At 48.9% G+C, this 16,208-nt stretch overlaps 1 protein-coding gene across 1 annotated transcript in view; it reads left to right on the forward strand.

Annotated features, from left to right (window-relative positions):
- PLEKHM3 (pleckstrin homology domain containing M3) overlaps positions 1-187 on the forward strand; it is a 340,328-nt gene extending 340,141 nt beyond the window's left edge. The window contains exon 8 of the mRNA XM_063932670.1: positions 1-187. This exon is cut by the window's left edge and continues 1,379 nt beyond it. The gene's annotated coding sequence lies outside the window, so the exon portion shown is untranslated.
- Positions 188-16,208: the final 16,021 nt, after the last annotated feature.

Below are 16,208 nucleotides of genomic sequence, written 5' to 3' on the forward strand. Positions count from 1 at the left end.
ATGTACTTAGGACCTCCATTATTTGTCCTACTATTATTTATTATTTATTAAGTTATTTATATAGCGCACACTTATTCCGCAGCGCTGTACAAAGACTATTTAGCCATTCACATCAGTTCCGGCACCAGTGGAGCTTACACTCTATGGGGGTAATTCCAAGTTGATCGCAGCAGGAATTTTTTTAGCAGTTGGGCAAAACCATGTGCACTGCAGGGGAGGCAGATATAACATGTGCAGAAAGAGTTAGATTTGGGTGGGTTATTTTGTTTCTGTGCAGGGTAAATACTGGCTGCTTTATTTTTACACTGCAAATTAGATTGCAGATTGAACACACCCCACCCAAATCTAACTCTCTCTGCACATGTTATATCTGCCCCCCCCCCCCCTGCAGTGCACATGGTTTTGCCCAACTGCTAAAAAAAATTCCTGCTGCGGTCAACTTGGAATTACCCCCTATATACACACACGCAAAATACACACGTATTCACTACGGTTATATTTTTATCTGAATCCAATTAAATTGACAGTATGCTTCTGGAGTGTGATAGGAAACCGGAGTACCCAGAGGAAACCCACGCAAACACTAGGGTGAACATGCAAACTCCACACAGACAGTGCTTAGGTGGGAACTAAACTTTTCTACCCACCCAACTAGCAGGACCTTTGCCTGACCTCACTGCGGGTTCGGAGAATGTGATCCCATGATGCTTCAGGGCTCGCATCTCATTGCAAAGTAAGGGAAAAATGTATCATTTGTAATTAATCCAATTAGCCTTACAGTACATGTATTCCGGTATTTCATGACCGCCATCCTTTTATGCCGTTCTTTACAGCCTCTGAAGAAGAGGATAAATGGGGACATGTTCAGTCTTTTTTCCATTCTCCGGTTTTAGACTTCCTGCCGAATTCCTGCTTTTAAACATTTCTCTGCACTGTAATAAAGAGCGCTCTACCAAATACTGCGGTACGTGTGCTGGAAAACTAATTGAATTCATTATAGATGATTGAGCCTCATCTTCTACATAAATACTAAATGAAGTATGCTGAGACCTGGATTCTGAGTACAACGACCTGTGTGCCCCATTGTAATAACACTATTCTGTCCTGTACTATGAGCTGTATAGGCAGTACGGTGTATGTGCAGACTTCCGGAACACCGGGAACTAGGGGTCTATGGAGGTCATTCAGACCTGATCGCAGCAGCAAATTTGTTAGCAGATGGGCAAAACCATGTGCACTGCAGGAGGGGCAGATGTAACGTGTAGAGAGAGTTAGATTTGGGTGGGGTGTGTTCAATCCGAAATCTAAATTGCAGTGTAAAAATAAAGCAGCCAGTATTTACCCTGCACAGAAACAATATAACCCACCCAAATCTAACTCTCTCTGCACATGTTACACCTGCCACACCTGCAGTGCACATGAGGGGTAATTCCGAGTTGATCGCTAGCTGCATTTGTTCACAGCGCAGGGATCAGGCTAAAAAACGGCAGTTCTGCGCATGCGGCGCAATGCGCACGCACGACGTATGGGCACAACGAACGATGCAGTTTTGCACAGGGTCTAGCGATGCATTTCAGTCGCACTGCTGGCCGCAGAGTGATTGACATGAAGAGGGCGTTTCTGGGTGTCAACTGACCGTTTTCAGGGAGTGTTCGGAAAAACGCAGGCATACCAGGAAAAACGCAGGCGTGGCTGGGCGAACGTTGGGCGGGTGTGTGACGTCAAAACAGGAACTGAATAGTCTGAAGTGATCGCAAGCGCTGAGTAGGTTTTGAGCTACTCTGAAACTACACAAAAATAAATTGCAGGCGCTCTGCGATACAAGCGTTCGCACTTCTGCTAAGCTAAAATACACTCCCAGTGGGCGGCGGCATAGCGTTTGCACGGCTGCTAAAACCTGGTAGCGAGCGATCAACTCGGTATGACCCCCATGGTTTTGCCCAACTGCTAACAAATTTGCTGCTGCGATCAGGTCTGAATTACCCCCTATGTACTAAGCATTGGAGAGAGATAATGTACCAACCAAGCAGCTCCTGTCATTTTTCCAGCACGTGGCAGGTAGGAGCTGATCGGCTGGTATTTTACCTCTCTCCACTTTACCTCTCTCCAAGGCTAAGTACATAGACCCGATCATTTTCTTGTCATGTTAATGTGTCATTTCATGTATGTACCGACATTCTGCGTACACATTGTGACAGGGAAATAACAGGAGTGCAGGTGGGAACGCCGCCTAGTGCTCGGAGGGTACGACGTGCGTCCAGCTTTCTACCACTGTAGTATAAAATTATATAAAAGTTCAATAAAACAAAGTTTTCCTTCTAAAGAAACAAAGTTTAGTCTCATGTGTGGATTACATGTATGACGGCCAAAGCGTGCCCTGTATCATTCTCATGTCAATGATCTGTCTTTTGTGTAGATCCGCCGCCTGCGTACAAAGACGCAGCGTCTTATACACAGGGACGGTGATACCGCATCCGTAGAAGCTGCTTCTGGCTGCGACACGCCCACAAAACAGTCGTGACTCACCTTCGTTTTTGTAGCCACCCCCATCGTTAATTCCAACAAACGGTCACTGACTGTTAATCGCTCTGCGTCGAAATCCTCACTGCGACCACTGCGTCCTAATCCACGCTCCAGTGAGACGCGTGCGCAGTAGGAAAAACTTTGACCAACTGCGAAAATATCAGAATTGCGTCCACCTCTTAATCAGGCTCTTAGTGTCAGCAATAGTTGTGCGCCTGCTACAGGGTACAGTGCAACAAATACCCCGCGCCCATCTCTCCCTCCCACGCCGCGCTGGCTTCTCTTCTGCAAACCCTCGGTGTACAATTGATCCAAACCTGATTTTCCAAGCTTGATGCCAGGAGTGGTACAACTCCCCTTAATATAATATATTCTCATTATCCACAGTACGCAAATAGATGTGCAAATTAATGACAGGCGAGCAAGTGGGTGAGATTGTGAGAGGTTTCTGTGTCCGCAGGAGAGGTTCATTTACCAGCAGCTCCTACACTAACCCAGCCGTCTCCTGTCACTGGGGCTGATTATCAGACAGACTGCGGCTGCTTCTTGTGCACTTGATAGTTCTCCGTCAATGTATCAGTTCTCTATTAGAAAATCCAGCCCATTTTAAATCTGATTGATACTCTGTAATCCATTGAATGTTCACTGACTATTGAATGTAACCTTTATAGAGAAGCCAAAAGCCATTCCTCACCAGCAAATCCCAAAGTAGCGGACAAAAGCCCGGTAACAGCCAGTGAGCAACCAAAGGAGCAGACATTGACTATGGGGGTTATTCAGAGTTGTGAGCAATTGGGCAAAACCATGTGCATTGCAGGTGGGGCAGATGTAACATGTGCAGAGAGAGTTAGATTTGGGGGGTTATATTGTTTCTGTGCAGGGTAAATACTGGCTGATTTAGTTCTGCACTACAATTTAGATTTCAGTTTGAACACACCCCACCCAAATCTAACTCTCTCTGCACATGTTACATCTGCCCCCCTGCAGTGCACGTTACATTTGCCACAGCCCACCCAAATCTAACTCTCTGCACATGTTACATATGCCCCACCTGCATTGCACATGTTACATCTGCGACACCCCACCCAAATCGAACTCTCTCTGCACATGTTACATCTGTCCCACCCTGCATTGCACATGTTACATCTGACACACCCCACCCAAATCTAACACACTCTGCACATGTTACATCTGCCCCACCTGCAGTGCACATGTTACATCTGCCACACCCCACCTAAATCTAACTCTCTCTACATTGTCACATCTGCCCCTCCTGCAGTGCACGTTACATCTGCCACACCCCACCCAAATCTACCTCTCACTGCATATGTTACATCTGCCCACCCTGCAGTGCACATGTTACATCTGCCACACCCCACATAAATCTAACTCTCTCTGCACATATTACATCTGCCCCACCTGCAGTGCACATGTTACATCTGCCACACCCCACCCAAATCTAACTCTCTGCACATGTTACATCTGCCCACCCTGCAGTGCACATGTTACATCTGCCACACCCCACCCAAATCTAACTCTCTCAGTAACCTGTGCCGAGTGCAGCGGTAGCAGAGCGAGGCACCGTGCGCTTGCCATGCGAGGGGACGCGATGCACTAATTGGGGTTCCCGGTCACTTTACGAAAAAAATTACACCAAAAAAAGTGACAAAAACTCATATTGACCTTATCTCACATCGGCCTAGAGTCCCTGCCGAACCCCAATTAGTGCACCGCGTCCCCTCGTATGGCGAGTGAAGGCTACCGCTGCGCTCGGCACAGGTTACCGTTCCCAATTGTAGTCCACGTGGATCGTAAAGTATGAAAAAGTAAAAAGCAGGTGAAAAACTCATGTCGACCTTTTATCATGTCGACCTAGACACTTTTGTCTTGTCGACCTAGAGACCGGATCCCATCTCCTTCAGGATCATGAAGTTTCTGACTCCTATATTGAAGCGTCTGCCTGGCTACGTCCATATTAAATACAGCAAGATGTGTTATCATCGGCTCAGTCCGAATATTCTTTAACATAAACGCAAGAAGTCGTTGACAGCTCCTCACTGCAGCTTCCCCGTAATTACACGCGATGGGACGGGCCAAGAGCCATGAGCCAGACTTTCCCTATATTTTGTGGTCTTATGGGACTAAAATAAGGAATGCGCAACAGAAATAAGTGCTGCAGCGATGTGGGCTGCGCGGGTTTACCGTCAGATATGTTTTTATAGCCTGACATGCCTGACTCAGCTCTCCTAGCAGCCATAATGACTGGGTAGAAGGCTCGGGGCATCGTGCTTTGGCAGAAAGTTTATTCAGTCTACGTTTAAACCTTGTAGACATGTAGATCGTGTGTTATTTGTACAGGGACGTAAACACTTTAATCAAAAATAACGTTTACTTTCCAATTGCAATTTTGTCATTTGACGCAGGTCGGAAACTTAACATAAGAATTCATTTTGTAAGGTGCCCATTGATTATTGAGAATCTCTGTGAAATATAAAACATAACAAGCAAAAATAAAAAATGTTTTTGTCCTACGTAAAGCAATTCCCCCTCCCCCCACCCTATCTGCTGTCACTGCCAGCCGCCCAAACACAGCGCAAGTTACCATCCTACAGGAAGAGGCTCTTCTTCCACAATTACTGTACACTGGGGGTTATTCGGGTTTGTTAGCAGATGGGCAAAACCATGTGCAGTGCAGGTGGGGCAGATGTAACATGTGCAGAGAGAGTTAGATTTGGGTGGGTTATATTGTTTCTGTGCAGGGTAAATACCGGCTGCTTTATGTTTACACTGCAATTTAGATTTCAATTTGAACACACCCCACCCAAATCTAACTCTTTCTGCACATGTTACATTTGCCCCACCTGCACTGCACATGGTTTTGCCCAATTGCTAACTTGTTTGGTTTGCTAACAAACCAAACAATGGGGGTAATTCTGAGTTGATCGCAGCAGGAACTTTGTGAGCAGTTGGGCAAAACCATGTGCATTGCAGGTGGGGCAGATGTAACATGTGCAGAGAGAGTTAGATTTGGGTGGGTTATTTTGTTTCTGTGCAGGGTAAATACTGGCTGCTTTATTTTTACACTGCAATTTAGATTGCAGATTGAACACACCCCACCCAAATCTAACTCTCTCTGCACATGTTACATCTGCCTCCCCTGCACTGCACATGGTTTTGCCCAACTGCTAACAAAATTCCTGCTGCGATCAACTCGGAATTACCCCCAATGTACAGAGTAATAAAATGCAATGGATACACATACTGTATATAAGACGTTATAAAAAAACCTGCCCCCATAATCACGTTGAGCCCCATTCTGTACACTAGTATACACAAATCTATGGGGGCTGTAAAGTGGTCAGATTTATCAAGCTCCGGAATGGGAAGCTTTCCTGAGTTTAACCGGCACAGTCAAAAGACGATGTTAGCTCCCGGTGCCGGGATCCAGTCTCTAGGTAAACAGTAACTAGGTCGACATGTTCTAGGTCGACGGGTCAAAAGGTCGACATGAGTTTTTCACATTTTTTTTCTTTTTTTTTGGACTTTTTCATACTTAACAATCCATGCGGACTACGATTGGGAATAGTAACCTGTACTACCTTGATGCGAGGGGACACGGTGTGCTAATTGGGGTTCCCGGTCACTGCACAATGAAAACAGCACCAAAACAACATTAAAAAAACTCATGTCGACCTTTTGACCTGTCGACCTAGACACTGTCGACCTTCCATATCACACAAGCTGGTGCCTATGGGCTACATTTCCGCATAAATTTCCTACCACAAAAATGGCCGCCACATATCAGCGGTCAATAAGACCGCACATGCGCAGTGACGCTCGGGTGTCCAAATAGAGGAGTGAAAAGGCCGCAGATCGGGTCACTTCACTTCTAAAACATTGCAGCGGCAGGAAGCTTTCAGAGCCCCTGTCCCGGGAAAAAATGGTATTTGGTACATTCGGGCTTTATATAATAACGGCAGTGACGTAACCCAATAATTGATACACGTGACCCTGATCTTGCACGTCACTTATATATTCGTAATGCCATCTATAATATATTATTGTGCGAGGTTCCCATAGCGACAGCGTATTTGCTTGCACAGTACGTATCTGAGCACTTTCAATCAATGAAGTATCGTATTTGAATAGAGCTCATTTGCATACAAGTCAAATAAAGTCAAAGTACATTTTGGTTGATCTTTTAGGAGATTAGAGTGTTTTAGGGCGGCGGCCGTGTCACGTGTGCATTCTCCGGGCGCTATAAAGGTGGCGTGTAATCCGGAGATTACCAGTGGTAACATATGTACTAATTGCTCCGGCAGTAAAATATTAATTGTTGCATAGTTTTAATGGATTGTGGGCGCCTGTGATGAAACAGATACTGTCAGATCCTGCATCAGGGAATATGACGACGTTGGAACCGTTCAAGACAAAAATAAAATAATACGGAACATTTTTATTGTTGTCCACGTACATATTGCCCCCGGTCCCGGCTGTGCGGTATCTAGGACTAAACGTACTACGCGGCGGTTTCAGCCGGTGGATTACATCTACCTGCCTGCGTGTAGGCTTACCATACTGTGGGTGGGATGGGTTTGGGGCAGTGTTACCGGCGGCTAGGATCCACGGCTGCATAATGCCGGCTGGGGGGAGGGGTGATTGCAATGAAGGCGGACATCCACGAGTGGGAATAATCCCTTCTAGCCGGCTTGCCGCCTGTCGGTATTTTCAGGATGCAGGCGGAGACATTGTGACCATCCGTCACATAACTACATCCTGGTGGGATGTACTAAAGGGAAAATGCAGCCAAAAACTCTTATTTTCGGTCTTTGGCCACATTTCCCATATGTACTAAGCGCAGGAATCCCAGCTTTTGCTGCTGTTACCCTGTAGAAGCCTATGGGCTTTTTCCGCATTCTGCCCTAAGAGGGCTCCAATCGGATGCCTCTCATCACCCCCCGCGGCCGCTGCGTCTCATTGCACATCCTCAGAGGGACTCTGGGGGTGATTCAGACCTGAGCGCAGCAGCAAATTTGTTAGCAGTTGAGCAAAACCATGTGCACTGCAGGATGGGCAGATGTAACATGTGCAGAGAGAGTTAGATTTGGGTAGGGTGTGGCAGATGTAACATGTGCACTGCAGGTGGGCAGATGTAACATGTGCAGAGAGAGTTAGATGTGGGTGGGGTGTATTGTTTCTGTGCAGGGTAAATACTGGCTGCTTTATTTTTACACTGCAATTTAGATTTCAGTTTGAACACACCCCCACCCAAATCTAACCCCCTCTGCACATGTTACACGTGCAAACACCCCCACCCCCTACAGTGCACATGGTTTTGCCCAACTGCTAACAAATTTGCTGCTGATTGGCTGGTACTTTCTCTCTCTCCAAGCTCTGTTAGATATGCCCTCTTGTCTTTTGGGGTAATTCAGACCTGATCGCTAGGCTGCGTTTTCGCACAGCGGGCGATCAGGTCTAAACTGCGCATGCGTATGCACGGCAGTGCGCAGGCGCGTCACACAGGTACAAAACGGATCGCCGCTCAGCGATGGGTTTGTGTGAAGAATCCATTCACATGGGTGATCGCAAGGAGATTGACAGGAAGAGGGCATTTGTGGGTGGCAACTGACCGTTTTCTGGGAGTGGTTGGAAAAACGCAGGCGTGTCCAAGCGTTTGCAGGGCGGGTGTCTGACGTCATTACCGGCCCCGGACAGGCTGAAGTGATCGCAGCGGCTGAGTAAGTTCTGGGCTGCGCAGAGACTGCACAAGATCTGTTTATACCGCTCGGCTGCACATGCGTTCGCACACTTGCAAAGGTAAAATACACTCCCCTGTGGGCGGAGACAATCTGATCGCAGCAGTGCAAAAATCACCTGCTACCGATCAGGTCTGAATTACCCCATTGTACGCAGCGGCTAAATATGCTTCCGAGCACACCGTATAGAATCACCTGCATGATCATCGGACAGATTACCCAGGAGCCAATGGCGCTATGTGCAAGGACGTAACAGCTGGCACGCCCCCGTTTTCTAAGACACCTGTCCCCGCAAAATCGTGGCCCCCAAAACACCAGCAGTTTGTCAATGAAGCTGCAGCAAGTGCGGCACTGCGAGTTTCAGAACTGCCGACGCACAGGCCTAAAAACATCGCAACTGTGTGTAGACATCGGGGTTACATACATCTCTGAATAAGGCCCGACGTCTGGCTCTACAATCCTAGAGAATTGAAATAATACTAGAAAGTACTCGTGACAGGCGGCGACACCCTGCCATATTGAGTAACACCGGATATTAGCCTGGAGTTAGGGGTTAATAGAAAATGGAATATCCGAGTCAAGACTGGCTGAGCAAACATCACACCCTCAGCAGCAGAATAATCCTATTCTAATCCACTTCCTGCGCTGATGTACAGGAGCGTCTTGTAAGTAGCGTGACTGGAACTGTTCCTGGAGATTTGCAGCCTGTAATAAAAACAATTAGCTGGATTCAAAGACAAGTGCAAATGTTAAATAAGCACAAATGGAAAAGTAAATACACGACGTATTGTGTGCTGAACATCCATCCGTCTCGCCGGCCGCGGCACCCCGGTTACAGGGATGTATTTGTGCGTAGCTCAGCGCTTCGCCTCACGGACTGGAAGTTACCAAAGTATGAATCCAAACAACAGCTGACAGTGGGGCTAATTCACAGGCAGTCGCAGAAACTGCGCCCGTCTGCGGCGTTATGCAAATGCTGCTACACCGCCCTTCCCTGGTGCACATCTATATACAATCTATATTCCCTACCACATGTACACGCACACACATTCACGCTAGGGCAGGCATGTCCAAACTGCGGCCCTCCAGCTGTTGTGAAACTACATATCCCAGCATGCCCTGACACAGTTTCGCTGTCAGAGAATGCTAAAACTTTGTCAGGGCATGCTGGGATGTGTAGTTTCTCAACAGCTGGAGGGCCGCAGTTTGAACATGCCTGCGCTAGGGTTAATTTTGTCAGGAGCCAATTAACCTACCAGTATATATTTGGCCTGTGTGAGGAAACCCACGGGGGTAAAATATACAAACTCCACACAGTTAGCGCCATGATGGGTATCGAACCCATGACCTTAGTGCTGTGAGGCAGTAATGCTAACCACTACACCCTCCGTGCTGCCAGTGCTGCATATTGTAATAAGGTCACATTTATGAAGAGTAGCGGCCCGTCTGGCTGAAGCCATTTTCCTCTCTGGTGGTGCTTCCATGGGTTACGCACAAAGCGATATATAAAGTTGTGCGCAGGTAACATACACGATAAAGAGAAATATTACACGGCGGTTTTAGACGTGCCCATGTGATTGATTTGACACCACTTACTGTATGGTCCACGGTATGACATAAAGATGAGGCCTACGTCACACGATAAGCCAGCAAGCGAATATCATCATGTGACTATCCCCATAACAATGCAGCTGTGGATGAGGTACCAGGGAGGTATGAGGTGCCATAATAAATATGCTTCCACACCTCCTACTGACATCTATCCATCTATCCGGGCACAATTAGGAAAAGTAAACATGTCCTTGCTCTGCGGTGTAATAATGGACCTGGAATTCGTGTCTGCACACTGATGCAATTGCGATTTTCTAGGTTACGGAGCAGCTAATATTCGCTAGTGACGCCGCACAGGAATGCCCCCACCCCGCCCCGGAGCCGTCACAATTGCCAATTGCTGCACATTCGCAGCTGGTCCATGGCTACCCAGACTGGACACAGCATTAGCAACTCGGACGCCATGTTTTTGCATGTACGAGCTTGCAGCCTCAGCAGATGCCCGCCCCGAAATCGGCCATAGCACGCCTGCATTTTCCCAACCACAGCGGCACCTTTACGCATGAGCGTTGTTATCACGGCACACCCGCAGTCTGCCGATAATCGCCAGCTTGGCATGGTAAGCCCCCATTGCCTACAAGTGTGAATTAGCCCCAGTGTACAGTATAAGTGCCCCCCGCTTTCAGCGTACAGTGCGCAGGACTGCAGTACCCTAACATCAAGGCTTAGCCTGTAAAAGCCAGATGGACCTTCAGGTATAATGGGGCGTCGCAGTGCCAGCCTGCCCTCGTTTGTGTTCCTTTCCCATGAACAGATAAGTGGCGTCCTCAGTCACACACCGGCTCGCTCCTTGGAGAATTCCTGGCGCCACCTAAGAGCCGCGTCCTGTTTCCATTCAGCCACGAAACCGAACCAAGCAATCACATTTTAAAAACTCATTTCTAAGCAGTTATGCAAGACCCTCGGAGCAGAAGCTTCATGACGGTGCCTGTGTGTCATCCCCATTTCTCCCATTCCGTACAAGTGTTTGCCTGCTGCAGAAGTAGGGACCCCCTTCCCCTCCTTTCCTCTTACAAGTTCCTTTTACAAACACCCAATTGTCACTGCCAATTAGTGCATTGTCAGCACACACAATGGCGTTACTGTAGCCAGTGCACGGCCGCCCTTTGTGCGGGTCCAGTCAGCCGTGGGGGCAGTCAAGTTTCATTTAGGGCCGAGCATAACATGGACAGAAAATGCCACCAGAAAACTAGGAGGACATAAAAAGAAGAGGGGAGGAGGTAGATGGGCGTGTGAGGATGGCCAGGCCGGGGGGCATGAATGCTATTCAAGTGTTCGTTCCACTCGGTGAAAGGCCCAATAGGCAGCCCTGGCATTGAGAGCTCCTCTCTGCGGCACAATGGCGAGCCGGGCTTTAGCAGTAATTAGTGCGGCCAATGTGCCTGTAATACCTATTGTCCTCATGTTTACGCTCTTTCCCGCCAGTCCGGTAATGAGAATGCGGACGCTATTCTTTATCCCCAGCAGTCCGGGCCCTTTCATTCTGCGTGCTTCACCGTGCTGGATTTTAACCCCTCGCTGCCTGGATTTAGGATCGAGTCGCTGTTGAGAAACTCAAAGGAAGCTGCAAACGCTTAATCGTTGTTACTCTATACATATGCTACACGGGCGTAGATGCATTTACACATGATTAGCAGGTACCTTGATGCTGGGCGGAGGCAGGACATGGACTATCTACGTGGATCATGGTACCCTCCTGGCAAGAGGCCTGCAATAATATATTAGTCTTTTGAGCCACTATGTCAATTCACCTTTAAAGAGCCCCTACAGACCGTTTAGAACTTGGACACTGCACCACTCAGGCCTTGGAACTACTTAGGCTCCTGCTCCATCTAGGCCTCTGCCCCATCTAGGTCTCTGCCCCATCTAGGTCTCTGCTCCATCTAGGTCTCTGCGCCATCTAGGCCTCTGCGCCATCTAGGCCTTCTGCGCCATCTAGGTCTCTGCTCCAGCTAGGCCTCTGATCTAGCTAGGTCTCTGATCTACCTAGGTCTCTGCTCCATCTAGGCCTCTGATCCATCTAGGCCTCTGCCCCATCTAGGCCTCTGCTCCATCTAGCTCTCTTGAGCCATCTAGGCCTCTGCTCCATCTAGATCTCTGCGCCATCTAGGCCTATGCTCCATCTATGCCTCTGCGCCATCTAGGTCTCTGCTCCAACTAGGTCTCTGCTCCATCTAGGCCCTGCCCCATCCAGGTCTCTGCTCCATCTAGCTCTCTGACCCATCTAGGTCTCTGCTCCATCTAGGCCTCTGCTCCATCTAGATCTCTGCGCCATCTATGCCTATGCTCCATCTATGCCTCTGCACCATCTAGGCCTCTGCTCCATCTAGGTCTCTGCTCCATCTAGGCCTCTGCCCCATCTAGGTCTCTGCTCCATCTAGGTCTCTGTTCCATCTAGGCCTCTGCCCCATCTAGGTCTCTGCTCCATCTAGCTCTCTGACCCATCTAGGTCTCTGCTCCATTTAGGCCTCAGCGCCATTTATGCCTCTGCGCCATCTAGGCCTCTGCTCCATCTCGGTCTCCGATCCATCTAGGTCTCTGCAGTACCTAGGTCTCTTACTGCCCAACGCTCTGCACCACTCAGGCTAGTTCTGCACCATTATGAACCCCGCTCCTTCAGAATCCCGGCTCTTCCATTGCCCGGAGAGGTGGGTCAGGGAGTACTGCATTGGCGTGTAATGATGTAAGTGTGGCAGGCCACAGGGACATGCAGTATATTGCGTAGGCCGCATCTCCTGTTTTGGGGCTCTGTGTTGCAGCCGCCCCTGCGCTTGTGTATAGATACATCAGGGTGATTGTGGTTACTGCATTTTTTTAAGTAATACAAAAAAAAATGTAAATAAAAAATATATACCCCTAAAAAACCCTCCCCCAAACTAAAACCAGCACATAACCTGGGCTGTTTAAAATTAATGTGTGGTGTGCCCTGGTAAAAGCGATGCCAGGCTGGACTGGTACCACACAGCATGATGTCCCCCTGTCACAGCGGCCACCAGCCCCGGCTTGGTCAGCACGAAGCTGAATTTCCTCGGGGAAATGGCCCCGTCCCAGGCAAATCCAGCCCTGAGCCAACCGCACAGCTGCTGCTTCCACCTCTATTTGGTGACGGTGGATCGGGTAACGGGAAGGTGTAAGAAGCAGTTGCTTGTATGTGGTACTACAAGTCGCAGCAAGTTCTGGTAGGCATAAGATGCTCGGGTAGTTCCATAATACCCAAAGCAACCAGAGCATGTTGGTCCCTAGAGAACTACAAACGCCAGCATGTACTGGCAGCGACAGTGTTACATAATAAAGTAATCTATATAATAATCGCCTATGGTCAGGCCTGAGTCACACATGCGCAGTGGGAGCCAGAAGGGGCGAGACGCAGCAACTGCGGGAGATGGGCGGAGGATGCTGAGGCTGGGGTTAGTGTCCCCAGCGGGAAGGGGAGCGGAGGGGATAGCAGAGAACCAACAACCTGGCAAATGGCAGGTGGAGAAGTTGCCCATAGCAACCAATCAGCTTTGATGGAAGCCTTTATCAAGTACATTCTGTAAAATGTTAGGGAGATGCTGATTGGTTGCCAAGGACAACTTCTCCACCGGTCTGTTTCTCCACTGTTTTCACTGCTTCATGAATAGACCCCTTGTTCTTTATATATGTGTGTGCCGGACTGGGTAAGAGGTGAGTGTGTTTACCTGGAATACGGTCAGGATACCGTCAGTTGAAGCCCCGGGGCCGGAATCCCGTCACGCGGCCAAAATGCTGGTGGCGGAATCATTATATCAGTTTAAATGCAGACGACGGAATCCCGACAGCCGACACCGCGAATGTAAGTATGCCAGGTACTGTTATGGTTAAGCGTGCTGGGGGGGTTGTGTGTTAGATTTAGGCACCACCGGGGACTGTTAGGCTGCGGGGGGGGAGTTAGGGTTATACTGCGGGGGGGAGGTTAGGGTTAGGCTCCAGGAAGAGAGCGTTAGGGTTAGGCTGTGGGGGGCGAGGTTAGTGTTAGGCTGTGGGAAGGGAGGTTTAGGCTACTGGGGGGCAAGGGTTAGGGTTAGACTCTGGGGGGGGGGAGTTAGGGTTAGGCTGCGGGAAGGGATGATTAGTGTTGGGTTGGGGGGGTTAGGGTTAAGCTGCAGGGGGGGTTAGGTTTAGGCTGCGGGGGGAGGGCTAGGGTTGGGTTTCGGGGGGGGGCGTTAGGCTTTTGGGGGGGGTGGGGTTAGGCTGTGGGGGGGGGGGTTAGGCTCTGGGAAGGGATGGTTAGGTTTAGGCTGGGGGGGTAGGGTTAGGCTGCGGGGGGGATGGTTTTGGTTAGGTTGCGGGGGGTATGGTCAGGCTGCAGGGGGGTTAAGTTGCGGGGGGAGGGGAGGGTTAGGCTGCAGGTAGGGAGGGTTAGGCTGCAGGAGGAGGGTTAGGCTGTGGGGGGGCGGGTTAGGGTTAGGCTGTGGGGGGAGGGTTATGGTTAGGCTGTGGGGGGAGGGTTAGGCTGTTGGGGGGGTAGGATTAGGCTGCAGGAGGAGGATTAGGCTGTGGGGGGGTAGGGTTAGGCTGTGGGGGGAGGGTTAGGCTGTGGGGGGGGTAGGGTTAGGCTGTGGGGGGAGAGTTAGGGTTAGGTTGCAGGAGGAGGTTTAAACTGTGGGGGGAGGGTTAGGCTTTGAGGGGAGGGTTAGGGTTAGGCTGTGGGGGGAGGGTTAGGCTGTGGGTGGGGTAGGGTTAGGCTGCAGGAGGAGGGTTAGGCTGTGGGGGAGGGTTAGGCTTTGGGGGGAGGATTAGGGTTAGGCTGTGGGGGGAGGGTTAGGCTGTGGGTGGGGTAGGGTTAGGCTGCAGGAGGAGGGTTAGGCTGTGGGGGTAGGGTTAGGCTGTGGGGGGGGGGGGGGGTAGGGTTAAGCGGGTAGTGGGGAGGTAAATATACTTAATAGACCCCTGTTTGGTTTCTCACTATCGGGATGCCGCTGCCTATCTTTTGACTGCTGGCATCCCGAACACAGGTCACCCGCATCACACCCGTTTACATTAACCCTTTGGGGACCGGTGCATCCCCTACTGCAACCACCGAGTGCTGTCTCTGACTATTATACAGTATATATAATGATGTAAGCATGAGCGATTGTGCCACCTGTAATGTGTTGCAATGTTTGCAGTTTGGTTTTCCGTATAATAATAATAATAATAAGAAGAAGAAGAAAAATAATACTATAAGAAGAATAAAGAGAGATGACGATGAAATACGTCCATATGAATCTGTCATACAGTCACGTGTCACGGGTGATTAAGTATTTATTTGTTTTACACCAACTTAGGGGTGTATTCAATAGATGTCGGATCCTTTGATTAGCGTCTGTTCCCGAGAATGCCAATCAGATTTTTTTTTTTTTAAAGTCGGATAGACATTGTCGGAAAAGGGGCTAAAACCTGTCAGATTTGGCCAAGTTTCCGGCAAAACACGTGGATCTGCAGCTATTGCGCTGATCCACATGTTTTCCGACAAGTCAGAATTGCAGACTTGTCGGATACAGGAGGATTGAATAGGTCGGAACAGTTTCTGACCTAAAAAAGTTGGAAACTGCCGTCTTTCCGACAAGGCAGCAGTTCCGACTACAATTGAATACACCCCTTAATCAGTGAGTAAATGGAACTGTATTACTATGATGTATGTATAAGACTATAAGGAGAATATAGGAATATGAAGGGGGGGGGGATGTAAGCAGATGGTTGTATATATACAAAGACAACACGGCCCCAGCACGGACAGGACTGACTGTGCGTCATACGCAGGCATTAGATGCCAGTCACTGCAGTAACCTGGACTTTGCACTCTCACGGTAGCCCTGAATACTCCCACGCTGCATTGCTGGGGAAGGTGATGTATGTCTCCTATACAGACAGCACATTCCCAACACTAATATATCGCTACATATTATTTCTCAGTTCTATGGGGGGGATTAATAGTATGTGTACCATTTTACTTTCATTTTGGAGGCGGTAAGTGCAGAGTGCGCTATATCCAGCGTTGTCTATCACTCACGTAGAGCCCTGGTATGTCAGGAAGCAGAAAACGCAGAGAAAATCACTTTACAGTACCTGCAAGCATCTAACGATTTCGTTGTCGCCGTACTATTTTATGGACAATCATCCAGATGTATTAAAAAAAACGACAAGCGTACATTTGCTGCTTAACGTTTTTTCACTTATAGGCCCAGATTTATCAAGCTTTGGATACTGATAAATAGCACTGTGATAAAGTACCAACCAATCAGCTCCTAACTGTCATTTTTCAAACACAGCCCGTAACACGGCAGTTAGTAGCTGATTGGTCGGTACCTTACCACC

Source organism: Pseudophryne corroboree, chromosome 7 (genome assembly GCF_028390025.1).
Source record: "Pseudophryne corroboree isolate aPseCor3 chromosome 7, aPseCor3.hap2, whole genome shotgun sequence".
Lineage (NCBI taxonomy): Eukaryota > Metazoa > Chordata > Amphibia > Anura > Myobatrachidae > Pseudophryne > Pseudophryne corroboree.